At 49.4% G+C, this 16191-nt stretch overlaps 13 non-coding genes across 13 annotated transcripts; 9 read left to right on the forward strand and 4 right to left on the reverse strand.

Moving 5' to 3' along the window:
* Positions 1 to 1521: 1521 nt before the first annotated feature.
* Trnap-ugg lies at positions 1522 to 1593 on the forward strand. Its single transcript has one exon. It is a non-coding gene; the product is annotated as a tRNA-Pro (tRNA).
* Positions 1594 to 3002: 1409 nt separating this feature from the next.
* On the reverse strand, positions 3003 to 3075 carry Trnav-uac. The gene has a single exon. It is a non-coding gene; the product is annotated as a tRNA-Val (tRNA).
* Positions 3076 to 3310: 235 nt separating this feature from the next.
* Positions 3311 to 3382, forward strand: Trnap-cgg. The gene has a single exon. It is a non-coding gene; the product is annotated as a tRNA-Pro (tRNA).
* A 1639-nt stretch (positions 3383 to 5021) lies between these two features.
* Trnap-ugg lies at positions 5022 to 5093 on the forward strand. Its single transcript has one exon. It is a non-coding gene; the product is annotated as a tRNA-Pro (tRNA).
* A 1415-nt stretch (positions 5094 to 6508) lies between these two features.
* Trnav-uac lies at positions 6509 to 6581 on the reverse strand. The gene has a single exon. It is a non-coding gene; the product is annotated as a tRNA-Val (tRNA).
* A 235-nt stretch (positions 6582 to 6816) lies between these two features.
* On the forward strand, positions 6817 to 6888 carry Trnap-cgg. Its single transcript has one exon. It is a non-coding gene; the product is annotated as a tRNA-Pro (tRNA).
* Positions 6889 to 8527: 1639 nt separating this feature from the next.
* On the forward strand, positions 8528 to 8599 carry Trnap-ugg. Its single transcript has one exon. It is a non-coding gene; the product is annotated as a tRNA-Pro (tRNA).
* Positions 8600 to 9993: 1394 nt separating this feature from the next.
* Trnav-uac lies at positions 9994 to 10066 on the reverse strand. Its single transcript has one exon. It is a non-coding gene; the product is annotated as a tRNA-Val (tRNA).
* Positions 10067 to 10301: 235 nt separating this feature from the next.
* On the forward strand, positions 10302 to 10373 carry Trnap-cgg. The gene has a single exon. It is a non-coding gene; the product is annotated as a tRNA-Pro (tRNA).
* A 1639-nt stretch (positions 10374 to 12012) lies between these two features.
* Trnap-ugg lies at positions 12013 to 12084 on the forward strand. The gene has a single exon. It is a non-coding gene; the product is annotated as a tRNA-Pro (tRNA).
* A 1410-nt stretch (positions 12085 to 13494) lies between these two features.
* Positions 13495 to 13567, reverse strand: Trnav-uac. The gene has a single exon. It is a non-coding gene; the product is annotated as a tRNA-Val (tRNA).
* Positions 13568 to 13802: 235 nt separating this feature from the next.
* Positions 13803 to 13874, forward strand: Trnap-cgg. Its single transcript has one exon. It is a non-coding gene; the product is annotated as a tRNA-Pro (tRNA).
* A 1639-nt stretch (positions 13875 to 15513) lies between these two features.
* Trnap-ugg lies at positions 15514 to 15585 on the forward strand. Its single transcript has one exon. It is a non-coding gene; the product is annotated as a tRNA-Pro (tRNA).
* Positions 15586 to 16191: the final 606 nt, after the last annotated feature.

Raw genomic sequence — 16191 nt, forward strand, 5'->3', positions numbered from 1 at the left:
ATTTGAGCCATGTGCACCCTGCTGATGGAACGTTTGAAGTTGATTTAAATGGTCACAGTAGAGATCGTAGCAAGTGTCTTGCTGAGTGCGACGAAAACGGGTTTCCGCCCGCAATCGAGCCGGGGACCTTCTGCGTGTTAGGCACGGCGCCTGGGCTCGGCGGCAGCTGCTGCTCTTTCCTTCCTTACGAGATACCGTCGATTCGCGCAGTCGTTATTGCAAAAGATGTCACCAAAGGCAATCGCTTCGTTAGCGGCACGGTGCCTGGGCTCGGCGGCAGCTCTACATGGAGGCACCAGCAGCCCAGCCAGGCCGCCGCCGGCACCGGCGCGCCACAGCCCAAGGAGTCGGCGGCCGCCCTGCAATGCCCCTGCCGTTGCATATTCCACCCGCCTCATATCCTCCCCATGTCTGACTCACTACCCCAAATGACACTGCAGTGGACGTGCTTATTACTATCGCTTTTGGAAGAACCAAGGCGCAGTATTCTAGTGTCGAACCGGTACTGCAAATTGGGATTAAGCAAAAATTTATTGTGTGGTCGAGCGACAGCTTCGGCTCGCTCTTCCTACATGATCGCTTCTTGTGCGGAATAATTCCTAGCTCGCCGATGGCTTCAGAGTTGGTCTTCTCGAAGTTTTGCTTTCGCACTGCATTCCGCAATCTTTTCGTTATGAGTTGTGTGCTTCGGTTTCCCGACTTTCTTGTGTTTAGTGCGTTTGGCTTCTCTTAACCCTTAGCCACCGCTTGCCGAAATTTCCACACTATCATCTGTCGATCTGCAGAGCTCGATGAAGGCATCGCGGCCGTTCCTGAGCTCGTGGAACGGTCGAATCTGTAGTTGTTTCCAGATCTCTCCCACACAACGGCCTCCCAGAAGCTTGGATTACAGAAGTACGCCACTACTCCCAGCCGGAGATTCACGATTGAAAGCAGAATGACATGAGCTACACGCAGCTCCGATTTTTTTTTTGTGTCTGACCTACTTTGAAAGACTTTGTAGTCGATTTACTTACTACTATCGCTGTTGGAAACCAGGTGATAACCGCACAGTATTCTAGAGACGATGAGGTAATGAAAATTTAGAATAAGTAAAACAGTATCAAAAGAAGTTGTGTGGTGGAGCAGCACATGCAATTCACGCTTCCTAGATATTCGTTACTGCATAGAATAATTCTTTTGTCTGCGGCGTCTTCAGTATCCGTCTTCTGGAAATTTTGCTTGCAGTATATTGTGCAATCTTTTCGTTATGAGTTGGTGCTTGGTTTCCCGATGTTCTTTTGTTTAGTGCATTCGCCTTCTCTTAACCCTGAGAAACCACATACCGAAACTGAGGCACTGCCGGCTGTTCATAAGCAGTGCTCGATGCAGTTATTTCGCTTTTTATTCGTTGCCTTTAATATTCTTCTCATCAGTGGTGAGTGCTGCCTGCAGAAAGCGTTTATCTTGCGAATTCACGTGAAAGTTTGTGTTCCCTGTGAGGCGCACTACTTGGGATTAACTTGACTGCTCCAGCCAGGTGGCTCGTTGGTCTAGGGGTATGATTCCTGCTTTGGGTGCAGGAGGTCCCGGGTTCAAATCCCGGACGAGCCCTAGCGTTTTGTGCAAACTGATCGCACGTCAGTGGCTGAGTCAGCGCAAAAAGCTCGCCGTCAATATCAAATGAACTTCTTATTCGATGTGAGCAATTGACACTCTGGTCCGACGCGTAAAAAAAAAAAAAAATAAAAAAAAAAAAAAGTGGCTGGGGTACCTGGCTCTCACCCAGGAGGCCGGGGTTCGATTCCCGGTACCGGAAATGCGCATTTTGTTGCTCCTCTTATGCGACTTGGCCCGACTTAGCTCGACTGACGCTACGCTGACGCTTGCAGAAAACTACGTTAAGTACGATTCGTGGTAACAAGTGACGGCGAGAGCGATGCGACACCTGTCCACCTCTTATCGAGGCACCTAACTGTGGTCAACAAAGCTGGAGGACTGCAAGACATTGCCACGGGGGCTGAATGCAGCTAACCACACTGCTTAGTGTCCTAACAGCGGAGACAGGTTCAAAAAAAAAAAAAAAAAAAAAAAAAATGGGTATAATTCCTGCTTAGGGTGCAGGAGGTCCCGGGTTCAAATCCCGGACGAGCCCTCGCGTTTTGTGCAAACTGATCGCACGTCAGTGGCTGAGTCAGCGCAAAAAGCTCGCCGTCAATATCAAACGAATTTCTTATTCGACGTGAGCAATTGACACTCTGGTCCGACGCGTGAAGGCGATTACGAAGGTTTCGGGTACAGGTGGTAGCAGATGCAATTTCCCAATCTAAAAACGAAAAAAAATTAAAAAAAAAAAAAAAAAAGGGGGTATGATTCCTGCTTTGGGTGCAGGAGGTCCCGGGTTCAAATCCCGGACGAGCCCTGCCATTTTGACCGTGCTGAAGAGTAGGTGGAACTCAGCCCCGGTTGCAGCTCCTCAATGAAGAGTAGACGCCTGTTATAGCACGTGGATATAACAAGAATGCGGCACCAGTAAAGTACGTAGGTGGAATTCGGTAGAAAAGCAGACGGTAATTTTGCATGCAACGGAAAACAAGGTTGTCTTTGCGGGATATGTGCACCGTGAGTGGAGATTCAGCTTAATTGTGCGACAGTCTACCCTCATCTTACTAGCGACGGCAACAACCAAGGGGTGGCATGTAAGATTGAGCGTGGCTAAGAGTTTCTCATTATTAGTTAGCATCACACTTTGACAGAGCTGTGACAAGGCGAGTAGGGTGAGCTCAGGAAAGCCAGTAGCAAGCGCACTTGAAGTAGCCCTGAAGAACCGGATTATAAATTTTGCCAGCCATAATGGAGCTAGGGGCGTTCTCAGTTACCAAATACCGGTGCAATAAGAGAGCAACAGTATTTGACCGTAAAATGACGCCCTATCCGTCTAGCATACGACATTGCTTGTCTCTGCATACGCGGACGTGAGGTCATCTCGGAAATGAAATCCGAAATATAGATTAAAATTGTTGTGTTCCCGCCCGGGATCGAACCGGGGACCTTCTGCGTGTAAAGCAGACGTGATAACCGCTACACCACGGAAACGACGGTTCTTTTCATGTACCACCCGGAGACTCGTAATAGCAACAGTTTGTCTTCTGTGTTAGCAAGGGCATCGGCTACGAGCTCCCTCCGATTCGTGAAGTTCCTGTAGTAAAAGACGTCGATGGAAACAATCCAACCGCGACAGACAGGGAGAACGCTGGCTGAGCTGCAGCCCTACATGGTGAGACCATCAAAGGTGGCGTCATTCACATGCAGTGCGTTTTCGGAACGAATAGGCTCGTTGGTCTAGGGGTATGATTCCTGCTTCGGGTGCAGGAGGTCCCGGGTTCAAATCCCGGACGAGCCCTTGCGTTTTGTACAACGGTGCGGTAACAAATCGCATGGCGGCGGCTGTTTCGCGCATTTCCAGGCCTCCAAGTCAGCGCTAAAATCCGACAACCAGTTCTGAAACCGTTTCATGTTTCATTTGAGCCATGTGCACCCTGCTGATGGAACGTTTGAAGTTGATTTAAATGGTCACAGTAGAGATCGTAGCAAGTGTCTTGCTGAGTGCGACGAAAACGGGTTTCCGCCCGCAATCGAGCCGGGGACCTTCTGCGTGTTAGGCACGGCGCCTGGGCTCGGCGGCAGCTGCTGCTCTTTCCTTCCTTACGAGATACCGTCGATTCGCGCAGTCGTTATTGCAAAAGATGTCACCAAAGGCAATCGCTTCGTTAGCGGCACGGTGCCTGGGCTCGGCGGCAGCTCTACATGGAGGCACCAGCAGCCCAGCCAGGCCGCCGCCGGCACCGGCGCGCCACAGCCCAAGGAGTCGGCGGCCGCCCTGCAATGCCCCTGCCGTTGCATATTCCACCCGCCTCATATCCTCCCCATGTCTGACTCACTACCCCAAATGACACTGCAGTGGACGTGCTTATTACTATCGCTTTTGGAAGAACCAAGGCGCAGTATTCTAGTGTCGAACCGGTACTGCAAATTGGGATTAAGCAAAAATTTATTGTGTGGTCGAGCGACAGCTTCGGCTCGCTCTTCCTACATGATCGCTTCTTGTGCGGAATAATTCCTAGCTCGCCGATGGCTTCAGAGTTGGTCTTCTCGAAGTTTTGCTTTCGCACTGCATTCCGCAATCTTTTCGTTATGAGTTGTGTGCTTCGGTTTCCCGACTTTCTTGTGTTTAGTGCGTTTGGCTTCTCTTAACCCTTAGCCACCGCTTGCCGAAATTTCCACACTATCATCTGTCGATCTGCAGAGCTCGATGAAGGCATCGCGGCCGTTCCTGAGCTCGTGGAACGGTCGAATCTGTAGTTGTTTCCAGATCTCTCCCACACAACGGCCTCCCAGAAGCTTGGATTACAGAAGTACGCCACTACTCCCAGCCGGAGATTCACGATTGAAAGCAGAATGACATGAGCTACACGCAGCTCCGATTTTTTTTTTGTGTCTGACCTACTTTGAAAGACTTTGTAGTCGATTTACTTACTACTATCGCTGTTGGAAACCAGGTGATAACCGCACAGTATTCTAGAGACGATGAGGTAATGAAAATTTAGAATAAGTAAAACAGTATCAAAAGAAGTTGTGTGGTGGAGCAGCACATGCAATTCACGCTTCCTAGATATTCGTTACTGCATAGAATAATTCTTTTGTCTGCGGCGTCTTCAGTATCCGTCTTCTGGAAATTTTGCTTGCAGTATATTGTGCAATCTTTTCGTTATGAGTTGGTGCTTGGTTTCCCGATGTTCTTTTGTTTAGTGCATTCGCCTTCTCTTAACCCTGAGAAACCACATACCGAAACTGAGGCACTGCCGGCTGTTCATAAGCAGTGCTCGATGCAGTTATTTCGCTTTTTATTCGTTGCCTTTAATATTCTTCTCATCAGTGGTGAGTGCTGCCTGCAGAAAGCGTTTATCTTGCGAATTCACGTGAAAGTTTGTGTTCCCTGTGAGGCGCACTACTTGGGATTAACTTGACTGCTCCAGCCAGGTGGCTCGTTGGTCTAGGGGTATGATTCCTGCTTTGGGTGCAGGAGGTCCCGGGTTCAAATCCCGGACGAGCCCTAGCGTTTTGTGCAAACTGATCGCACGTCAGTGGCTGAGTCAGCGCAAAAAGCTCGCCGTCAATATCAAATGAACTTCTTATTCGATGTGAGCAATTGACACTCTGGTCCGACGCGTTAAAAAAAAAAAAAAAAAAAAAAAAAAAAAAAAAGTGGCTGGGGTACCTGGCTCTTACCCAGGAGGCCGGGGTTCGATTCCCGGTACCGGAAATGCGCATTTTGTTGCTCCTCTTATGCGACTTGGCCCGACTTAGCTCGACTGACGCTACGCTGACGCTTGCAGAAAACTACGTTAAGTACGATTCGTGGTAACAAGTGACGGCGAGAGCGATGCGACACCTGTCCACCTCTTATCGAGGCACCTAACTGTGGTCAACAAAGCTGGAGGACTGCAAGACATTGCCACGGGGGCTGAATGCAGCTAACCACACTGCTTAGTGTCCTAACAGCGGAGACAGGTTCAAAAAAAAAAAAAAAAAAAAAAAAATGGGTATAATTCCTGCTTAGGGTGCAGGAGGTCCCGGGTTCAAATCCCGGACGAGCCCTCGCGTTTTGTGCAAACTGATCGCACGTCAGTGGCTGAGTCAGCGCAAAAAGCTCGCCGTCAATATCAAACGAATTTCTTATTCGACGTGAGCAATTGACACTCTGGTCCGACGCGTGAAGGCGATTACGAAGGTTTCGGGTACAGGTGGTAGCAGATGCAATTTCCCAATCTAAAAACGAAAAAAAATTAAAAAAAAAAAAAAAAAAAAAGGGGGTATGATTCCTGCTTTGGGTGCAGGAGGTCCCGGGTTCAAATCCCGGACGAGCCCTGCCATTTTGACCGTGCTGAAGAGTAGGTGGAACTCAGCCCCGGTTGCAGCTCCTCAATGAAGAGTAGACGCCTGTTATAGCACGTGGATATAACAAGAATGCGGCACCAGTAAAGTACGTAGGTGGAATTCGGTAGAAAAGCAGACGGTAATTTTGCATGCAACGGAAAACAAGGTTGTCTTTGCGGGATATGTGCACCGTGAGTGGAGATTCAGCTTAATTGTGCGACAGTCTACCCTCATCTTACTAGCGACGGCAACAACCAAGGGGTGGCATGTAAGATTGAGCGTGGCTAAGAGTTTCTCATTATTAGTTAGCATCACACTTTGACAGAGCTGTGACAAGGCGAGTAGGGTGAGCTCAGGAAAGCCAGTAGCAAGCGCACTTGAAGTAGCCCTGAAGAACCGGATTATAAATTTTGCCAGCCATAATGGAGCTAGGGGCGTTCTCAGTTACCAAATACCGGTGCAATAAGAGAGCAACAGTATTTGACCGTAAAATGACGCCCTATCCGTCTAGCATACGACATTGCTTGTCTCTGCATACGCGGACGTCAGGTCATCTCGGAAATGAAATCCGAAATATAGATTAAAATTGTTGTGTTCCCGCCCGGGATCGAACCGGGGACCTTCTGCGTGTAAAGCAGACGTGATAACCGCTACACCACGGAAACGACGGTTCTTTTCATGTACCACCCGGAGACTCGTAATAGCAACAGTTTGTCTTCTGTGTTAGCAAGGGCATCGGCTACGAGCTCCCTCCGATTCGTGAAGTTCCTGTAGTAAAAGACGTCGATGGAAACAATCCAACCGCGACAGACAGGGAGAACGCTGGCTGAGCTGCAGCCCTACATGGTGAGACCATCAAAGGTGGCGTCATTCACATGCAGTGCGTTTTCGGAACGAATAGGCTCGTTGGTCTAGGGGTATGATTCCTGCTTCGGGTGCAGGAGGTCCCGGGTTCAAATCCCGGACGAGCCCTTGCGTTTTGTACAACGGTGCGGTAACAAATCGCATGGCGGCGGCTGTTTCGCGCATTTCCAGGCCTCCAAGTCAGCGCTAAAATCCGACAACCAGTTCTGAAACCGTTTCATGTTTCATTTGAGCCATGTGCACCCTGCTGATGGAACGTTTGAAGTTGATTTAAATGGTCACAGTAGAGATCGTAGCAAGTGTCTTGCTGAGTGCGACGAAAACGGGTTTCCGCCCGCAATCGAGCCGGGGACCTTCTGCGTGTTAGGCACGGCGCCTGGGCTCGGCGGCAGCTGCTGCTCTTTCCTTCCTTACGAGATACCGTCGATTCGCGCAGTCGTTATTGCAAAAGATGTCACCAAAGGCAATCGCTTCGTTAGCGGCACGGTGCCTGGGCTCGGCGGCAGCTCTACATGGAGGCACCAGCAGCCCAGCCAGGCCGCCGCCGGCACCGGCGCGCCACAGCCCAAGGAGTCGGCGGCCGCCCTGCAATGCCCCTGCCGTTGCATATTCCACCCGCCTCATATCCTCCCCATGTCTGACTCACTACCCCAAATGACACTGCAGTGGACGTGCTTATTACTATCGCTTTTGGAAGAACCAAGGCGCAGTATTCTAGTGTCGAACCGGTACTGCAAATTGGGATTAAGCAAAAATTTATTGTGTGGTCGAGCGACAGCTTCGGCTCGCTCTTCCTACATGATCGCTTCTTGTGCGGAATAATTCCTAGCTCGCCGATGGCTTCAGAGTTGGTCTTCTCGAAGTTTTGCTTTCGCACTGCATTCCGCAATCTTTTCGTTATGAGTTGTGTGCTTCGGTTTCCCGACTTTCTTGTGTTTAGTGCGTTTGGCTTCTCTTAACCCTTAGCCACCGCTTGCCGAAATTTCCACACTATCATCTGTCGATCTGCAGAGCTCGATGAAGGCATCGCGGCCGTTCCTGAGCTCGTGGAACGGTCGAATCTGTAGTTGTTTCCAGATCTCTCCCACACAACGGCCTCCCAGAAGCTTGGATTACAGAAGTACGCCACTACTCCCAGCCGGAGATTCACGATTGAAAGCAGAATGACATGAGCTACACGCAGCTCCGATTTTTTTTTTGTGTCTGACCTACTTTGAAAGACTTTGTAGTCGATTTACTTACTACTATCGCTGTTGGAAACCAGGTGATAACCGCACAGTATTCTAGAGACGATGAGGTAATGAAAATTTAGAATAAGTAAAACAGTATCAAAAGAAGTTGTGTGGTGGAGCAGCACATGCAATTCACGCTTCCTAGATATTCGTTACTGCATAGAATAATTCTTTTGTCTGCGGCGTCTTCAGTATCCGTCTTCTGGAAATTTTGCTTGCAGTATATTGTACAATCTTTTCGTTATGAGTTGGTGCTTGGTTTCCCGATGTTCTTTTGTTTAGTGCATTCGCCTTCTCTTAACCCTGAGAAACCACATACCGAAACTGAGGCACTGCCGGCTGTTCATTAGCAGTGCTCGATGCAGTTATTTCGCTTTTTATTCGTTGCCTTTAATATTCTTCTCATCAGTGGTGAGTGCTGCCTGCAGAAAGCGTTTATCTTGCGAATTCACGTGAAAGTTTGTGTTCCCTGTGAGGCGCACTACTTGGGATTAACTTGACTGCTCCAGCCAGGTGGCTCGTTGGTCTAGGGGTATGATTCCTGCTTTGGGTGCAGGAGGTCCCGGGTTCAAATCCCGGACGAGCCCTAGCGTTTTGTGCAAACTGATCGCACGTCAGTGGCTGAGTCAGCGCAAAAAGCTCGCCGTCAATATCAAATGAACTTCTTATTCGATGTGAGCAATTGACACTCTGGTCCGACGCGTAAAAAAAAAAAAAAATAAAAAAAAAAAAGTGGCTGGGGTACCTGGCTCTTACCCAGGAGGCCGGGGTTCGATTCCCGGTACCGGAAATGCGCATTTTGTTGCTCCTCTTATGCGACTTGGCCCGACTTAGCTCGACTGACGCTTGCAGAAAACTACGTTAAGTACGATTCGTGGTAACAAGTGACGGCGAGAGCGATGCGACACCTGTCCACCTCTTATCGAGGCACCTAACTGTGGTCAACAAAGCTGGAGGACTGCAAGACATTGCCACGGGGGCTGAATGCAGCTAACCACACTGCTTAGTGTCCTAACAGCGGAGACAGGTTCAAAAAAAAAAAAAAAAAAAAAATGGGTATAATTCCTGCTTAGGGTGCAGGAGGTCCCGGGTTCAAATCCCGGACGAGCCCTCGCGTTTTGTGCAAACTGATCGCACGTCAGTGGCTGAGTCAGCGCAAAAAGCTCGCCGTCAATATCAAACGAATTTCTTATTCGACGTGAGCAATTGACACTCTGGTCCGACGCGTGAAGGCGATTACGAAGGTTTCGGGTACAGGTGGTAGCAGATGCAATTTCCCAATCTAAAAACGAAAAAAAATTAAAAAAAAAAAAAAAAAAAAGGGGGTATGATTCCTGCTTTGGGTGCAGGAGGTCCCGGGTTCAAATCCCGGACGAGCCCTGCCATTTTGACCGTGCTGAAGAGTAGGTGGAACTCAGCCCCGGTTGCAGCTCCTCAATGAAGAGTAGACGCCTGTTATAGCACGTGGATATAACAAGAATGCGGCACCAGTAAAGTACGTAGGTGGAATTCGGTAGAAAAGCAGACGGTAATTTTGCATGCAACGGAAAACAAGGTTGTCTTTGCGGGATATGTGCACCGTGAGTGGAGATTCAGCTTAATTGTGCGACAGTCTACCCTCATCTTACTAGCGACGGCAACAACCAAGGGGTGGCATGTAAGATTGAGCGTGGCTAAGAGTTTCTCATTATTAGTTAGCATCACACTTTGACAGAGCTGTGACAAGGCGAGTAGGGTGAGCTCAGGAAAGCCAGTAGCAAGCGCACTTGAAGTAGCCCTGAAGAACCGGATTATAAATTTTGCCAGCCATAATGGAGCTAGGGGCGTTCTCAGTTACCAAATACCGGTGCAATAAGAGAGCAACAGTATTTGACCGTAAAATGACGCCCTATCCGTCTAGCATACGACATTGCTTGTCTCTGCATACGCGGACGTGAGGTCATCTCGGAAATGAAATCCGAAATATAGATTAAAATTGTTGTGTTCCCGCCCGGGATCGAACCGGGGACCTTCTGCGTGTAAAGCAGACGTGATAACCGCTACACCACGGAAACGACGGTTCTTTTCATGTACCACCCGGAGACTCGTAATAGCAACAGTTTGTCTTCTGTGTTAGCAAGGGCATCGGCTACGAGCTCCCTCCGATTCGTGAAGTTCCTGTAGTAAAAGACGTCGATGGAAACAATCCAACCGCGACAGACAGGGAGAACGCTGGCTGAGCTGCAGCCCTACATGGTGAGACCATCAAAGGTGGCGTCATTCACATGCAGTGCGTTTTCGGAACGAATAGGCTCGTTGGTCTAGGGGTATGATTCCTGCTTCGGGTGCAGGAGGTCCCGGGTTCAAATCCCGGACGAGCCCTTGCGTTTTGTACAACGGTGCGGTAACAAATCGCATGGCGGCGGCTGTTTCGCGCATTTCCAGGCCTCCAAGTCAGCGCTAAAATCCGACAACCAGTTCTGAAACCGTTTCATGTTTCATTTGAGCCATGTGCACCCTGCTGATGGAACGTTTGAAGTTGATTTAAATGGTCACAGTAGAGATCGTAGCAAGTGTCTTGCTGAGTGCGACGAAAACGGGTTTCCGCCCGCAATCGAGCCGGGGACCTTCTGCGTGTTAGGCACGGCGCCTGGGCTCGGCGGCAGCTGCTGCTCTTTCCTTCCTTACGAGATACCGTCGATTCGCGCAGTCGTTATTGCAAAAGATGTCACCAAAGGCAATCGCTTCGTTAGCGGCACGGTGCCTGGGCTCGGCGGCAGCTCTACATGGAGGCACCAGCAGCCCAGCCAGGCCGCCGCCGGCACCGGCGCGCCACAGCCCAAGGAGTCGGCGGCCGCCCTGCAATGCCCCTGCCGTTGCATATTCCACCCGCCTCATATCCTCCCCATGTCTGACTCACTACCCCAAATGACACTGCAGTGGACGTGCTTATTACTATCGCTTTTGGAAGAACCAAGGCGCAGTATTCTAGTGTCGAACCGGTACTGCAAATTGGGATTAAGCAAAAATTTATTGTGTGGTCGAGCGACAGCTTCGGCTCGCTCTTCCTACATGATCGCTTCTTGTGCGGAATAATTCCTAGCTCGCCGATGGCTTCAGAGTTGGTCTTCTCGAAGTTTTGCTTTCGCACTGCATTCCGCAATCTTTTCGTTATGAGTTGTGTGCTTCGGTTTCCCGACTTTCTTGTGTTTAGTGCGTTTGGCTTCTCTTAACCCTTAGCCACCGCTTGCCGAAATTTCCACACTATCATCTGTCGATCTGCAGAGCTCGATGAAGGCATCGCGGCCGTTCCTGAGCTCGTGGAACGGTCGAATCTGTAGTTGTTTCCAGATCTCTCCCACACAACGGCCTCCCAGAAGCTTGGATTACAGAAGTACGCCACTACTCCCAGCCGGAGATTCACGATTGAAAGCAGAATGACATGAGCTACACGCAGCTCCGATTTTTTTTTTGTGTCTGACCTACTTTGAAAGACTTTGTAGTCGATTTACTTACTACTATCGCTGTTGGAAACCAGGTGATAACCGCACAGTATTCTAGAGACGATGAGGTAATGAAAATTTAGAATAAGTAAAACAGTATCAAAAGAAGTTGTGTGGTGGAGCAGCACATGCAATTCACGCTTCCTAGATATTCGTTACTGCATAGAATAATTCTTTTGTCTGCGGCGTCTTCAGTATCCGTCTTCTGGAAATTTTGCTTGCAGTATATTGTGCAATCTTTTCGTTATGAGTTGGTGCTTGGTTTCCCGATGTTCTTTTGTTTAGTGCATTCGCCTTCTCTTAACCCTGAGAAACCACATACCGAAACTGAGGCACTGCCGGCTGTTCATAAGCAGTGCTCGATGCAGTTATTTCGCTTTTTATTCGTTGCCTTTAATATTCTTCTCATCAGTGGTGAGTGCTGCCTGCAGAAAGCGTTTATCTTGCGAATTCACGTGAAAGTTTGTGTTCCCTGTGAGGCGCACTACTTGGGATTAACTTGACTGCTCCAGCCAGGTGGCTCGTTGGTCTAGGGGTATGATTCCTGCTTTGGGTGCAGGAGGTCCCGGGTTCAAATCCCGGACGAGCCCTAGCGTTTTGTGCAAACTGATCGCACGTCAGTGGCTGAGTCAGCGCAAAAAGCTCGCCGTCAATATCAAATGAACTTCTTATTCGATGTGAGCAATTGACACTCTGGTCCGACGCGTAAAAAAAAAAAAAAATAAAAAAAAAAAAAGTGGCTGGGGTACCTGGCTCTCACCCAGGAGGCCGGGGTTCGATTCCCGGTACCGGAAATGCGCATTTTGTTGCTCCTCTTATGCGACTTGGCCCGACTTAGCTCGACTGACGCTACGCTGACGCTTGCAGAAAACTACGTTAAGTACGATTCGTGGTAACAAGTGACGGCGAGAGCGATGCGACACCTGTCCACCTCTTATCGAGGCACCTAACTGTGGTCAACAAAGCTGGAGGACTGCAAGACATTGCCACGGGGGCTGAATGCAGCTAACCACACTGCTTAGTGTCCTAACAGCGGAGACAGGTTCAAAAAAAAAAAAAAAAAAAAAAAAAATGGGTATAATTCCTGCTTAGGGTGCAGGAGGTCCCGGGTTCAAATCCCGGACGAGCCCTCGCGTTTTGTGCAAACTGATCGCACGTCAGTGGCTGAGTCAGCGCAAAAAGCTCGCCGTCAATATCAAACGAATTTCTTATTCGACGTGAGCAATTGACACTCTGGTCCGACGCGTGAAGGCGATTACGAAGGTTTCGGGTACAGGTGGTAGCAGATGCAATTTCCCAATCTAAAAACGAAAAAAAATTAAAAAAAAAAAAAAAAAAGGGGGTATGATTCCTGCTTTGGGTGCAGGAGGTCCCGGGTTCAAATCCCGGACGAGGCCCTGCCATTTTGACCGTGCTGAAGAGTAGGTGGAACTCAGCCCCGGTTGCAGCTCCTCAATGAAGAGTAGACGCCTGTTATAGCACGTGGATATAACAAGAATGCGGCACCAGTAAAGTACGTAGGTGGAATTCGGTAGAAAAGCAGACGGTAATTTTGCATGCAACGGAAAACAAGGTTGTCTTTGCGGGATATGTGCACCGTGAGTGGAGATTCAGCTTAATTGTGCGACAGTCTACCCTCATCTTACTAGCGACGGCAACAACCAAGGGGTGGCATGTAAGATTGAGCGTGGCTAAGAGTTTCTCATTATTAGTTAGCATCACACTTTGACAGAGCTGTGACAAGGCGAGTAGGGTGAGCTCAGGGAAAGCCAGTAGCAAGCGCACTTGAAGTAGCCCTGAAGAACCGGATTATAAATTTTGCCAGCCATAATGGAGCTAGGGGCGTTCTCAGTTACCAAATACCGGTGCAATAAGAGAGCAACAGTATTTGACCGTAAAATGACGCCCTATCCGTCTAGCATACGACATTGCTTGTCTCTGCATACGCGGACGTCAGGTCATCTCGGAAATGAAATCCGAAATATAGATTAAAATTGTTGTGTTCCCGCCCGGGATCGAACCGGGGACCTTCTGCGTGTAAAGCAGACGTGATAACCGCTACACCACGGAAACGACGGTTCTTTTCATGTACCACCCGGAGACTCGTAATAGCAACAGTTTGTCTTCTGTGTTAGCAAGGGCATCGGCTACGAGCTCCCTCCGATTCGTGAAGTTCCTGTAGTAAAAGACGTCGATGGAAACAATCCAACCGCGACAGACAGGGAGAACGCTGGCTGAGCTGCAGCCCTACATGGTGAGACCATCAAAGGTGGCGTCATTCACATGCAGTGCGTTTTCGGAACGAATAGGCTCGTTGGTCTAGGGGTATGATTCCTGCTTCGGGTGCAGGAGGTCCCGGGTTCAAATCCCGGACGAGCCCTTGCGTTTTGTACAACGGTGCGGTAACAAATCGCATGGCGGCGGCTGTTTCGCGCATTTCCAGGCCTCCAAGTCAGCGCTAAAATCCGACAACCAGTTCTGAAACCGTTTCATGTTTCATTTGAGCCATGTGCACCCTGCTGATGGAACGTTTGAAGTTGATTTAAATGGTCACAGTAGAGATCGTAGCAAGTGTCTTGCTGAGTGCGACGAAAACGGGTTTCCGCCCGCAATCGAGCCGGGGACCTTCTGCGTGTTAGGCACGGCGCCTGGGCTCGGCGGCAGCTGCTGCTCTTTCCTTCCTTACGAGATACCGTCGATTCGCGCAGTCGTTATTGCAAAAGATGTCACCAAAGGCAATCGCTTCGTTAGCGGCACGGTGCCTGGGCTCGGCGGCAGCTCTACATGGAGGCACCAGCAGCCCAGCCAGGCCGCCGCCGGCACCGGCGCGCCACAGCCCAAGGAGTCGGCGGCCGCCCTGCAATGCCCCTGCCGTTGCATATTCCACCCGCCTCATATCCTCCCCATGTCTGACTCACTACCCCAAATGACACTGCAGTGGACGTGCTTATTACTATCGCTTTTGGAAGAACCAAGGCGCAGTATTCTAGTGTCGAACCGGTACTGCAAATTGGGATTAAGCAAAAATTTATTGTGTGGTCGAGCGACAGCTTCGGCTCGCTCTTCCTACATGATCGCTTCTTGTGCGGAATAATTCCTAGCTCGCCGATGGCTTCAGAGTTGGTCTTCTCGAAGTTTTGCTTTCGCACTGCATTCCGCAATCTTTTCGTTATGAGTTGTGTGCTTCGGTTTCCCGACTTTCTTGTGTTTAGTGCGTTTGGCTTCTCTTAACCCTTAGCCACCGCTTGCCGAAATTTCCACACTATCATCTGTCGATCTGCAGAGCTCGATGAAGGCATCGCGGCCGTTCCTGAGCTCGTGGAACGGTCGAATCTGTAGTTGTTTCCAGATCTCTCCCACACAACGGCCTCCCAGAAGCTTGGATTACAGAAGTACGCCACTACTCCCAGCCGGAGATTCACGATTGAAAGCAGAATGACATGAGCTACACGCAGCTCCGATTTTTTTTTTGTGTCTGACCTACTTTGAAAGACTTTGTAGTCGATTTACTTACTACTATCGCTGTTGGAAACCAGGTGATAACCGCACAGTATTCTAGAGACGATGAGGTAATGAAAATTTAGAATAAGTAAAACAGTATCAAAAGAAGTTGTGTGGTGGAGCAGCACATGCAATTCACGCTTCCTAGATATTCGTTACTGCATAGAATAATTCTTTTGTCTGCGGCGTCTTCAGTATCCGTCTTCTGGAAATTTTGCTTGCAGTATATTGTGCAATCTTTTCGTTATGAGTTGGTGCTTGGTTTCCCGATGTTCTTTTGTTTAGTGCATTCGCCTTCTCTTAACCCTGAGAAACCACATACCGAAACTGAGGCACTGCCGGCTGTTCATAAGCAGTGCTCGATGCAGTTATTTCGCTTTTTATTCGTTGCCTTTAATATTCTTCTCATCAGTGGTGAGTGCTGCCTGCAGAAAGCGTTTATCTTGCGAATTCACGTGAAAGTTTGTGTTCCCTGTGAGGCGCACTACTTGGGATTAACTTGACTGCTCCAGCCAGGTGGCTCGTTGGTCTAGGGGTATGATTCCTGCTTTGGGTGCAGGAGGTCCCGGGTTCAAATCCCGGACGAGCCCTAGCGTTTTGTGCAAACTGATCGCACGTCAGTGGCTGAGTCAGCGCAAAAAGCTCGCCGTCAATATCAAATGAACTTCTTATTCGATGTGAGCAATTGACACTCTGGTCCGACGCGTAAAAAAAAAAAAAAATAAAAAAAAAAAAAGTGGCTGGGGTACCTGGCTCTTACCCAGGAGGCCGGGGTTCGATTCCCGGTACCGGAAATGCGCATTTTGTTGCTCCTCTTATGCGACTTGGCCCGACTTAGCTCGACTGACGCTACGCTGACGCTTGCAGAAAACTACGTTAAGTACGATTCGTGGTAACAAGTGACGGCGAGAGCGATGCGACACCTGTCCACCTCTTATCGAGGCACCTAACTGTGGTCAACAAAGCTGGAGGACTGCAAGACATTGCCACGGGGGCTGAATGCAGCTAACCACACTGCTTAGTGTCCTAACAGCGGAGACAGGTTCAAAAAAAAAAAAAAAAAAAAAAAAAAATGGGTATAATTCCTGCTTAGGGTGCAGGAGGTCCCGGGTTCAAATCCCGGACGAGCCCTCGCGTTTTGTGCAAACTGATCGCACGTCAGTGGCTGAGTCAGCGCAAAAAGCTCGCCGTCAATA

This window comes from Schistocerca piceifrons, unplaced genomic scaffold (assembly GCF_021461385.2).
Source record: "Schistocerca piceifrons isolate TAMUIC-IGC-003096 unplaced genomic scaffold, iqSchPice1.1 HiC_scaffold_526, whole genome shotgun sequence".
In the NCBI taxonomy this organism is placed as follows: Eukaryota; Metazoa; Arthropoda; class Insecta; order Orthoptera; family Acrididae; genus Schistocerca; species Schistocerca piceifrons.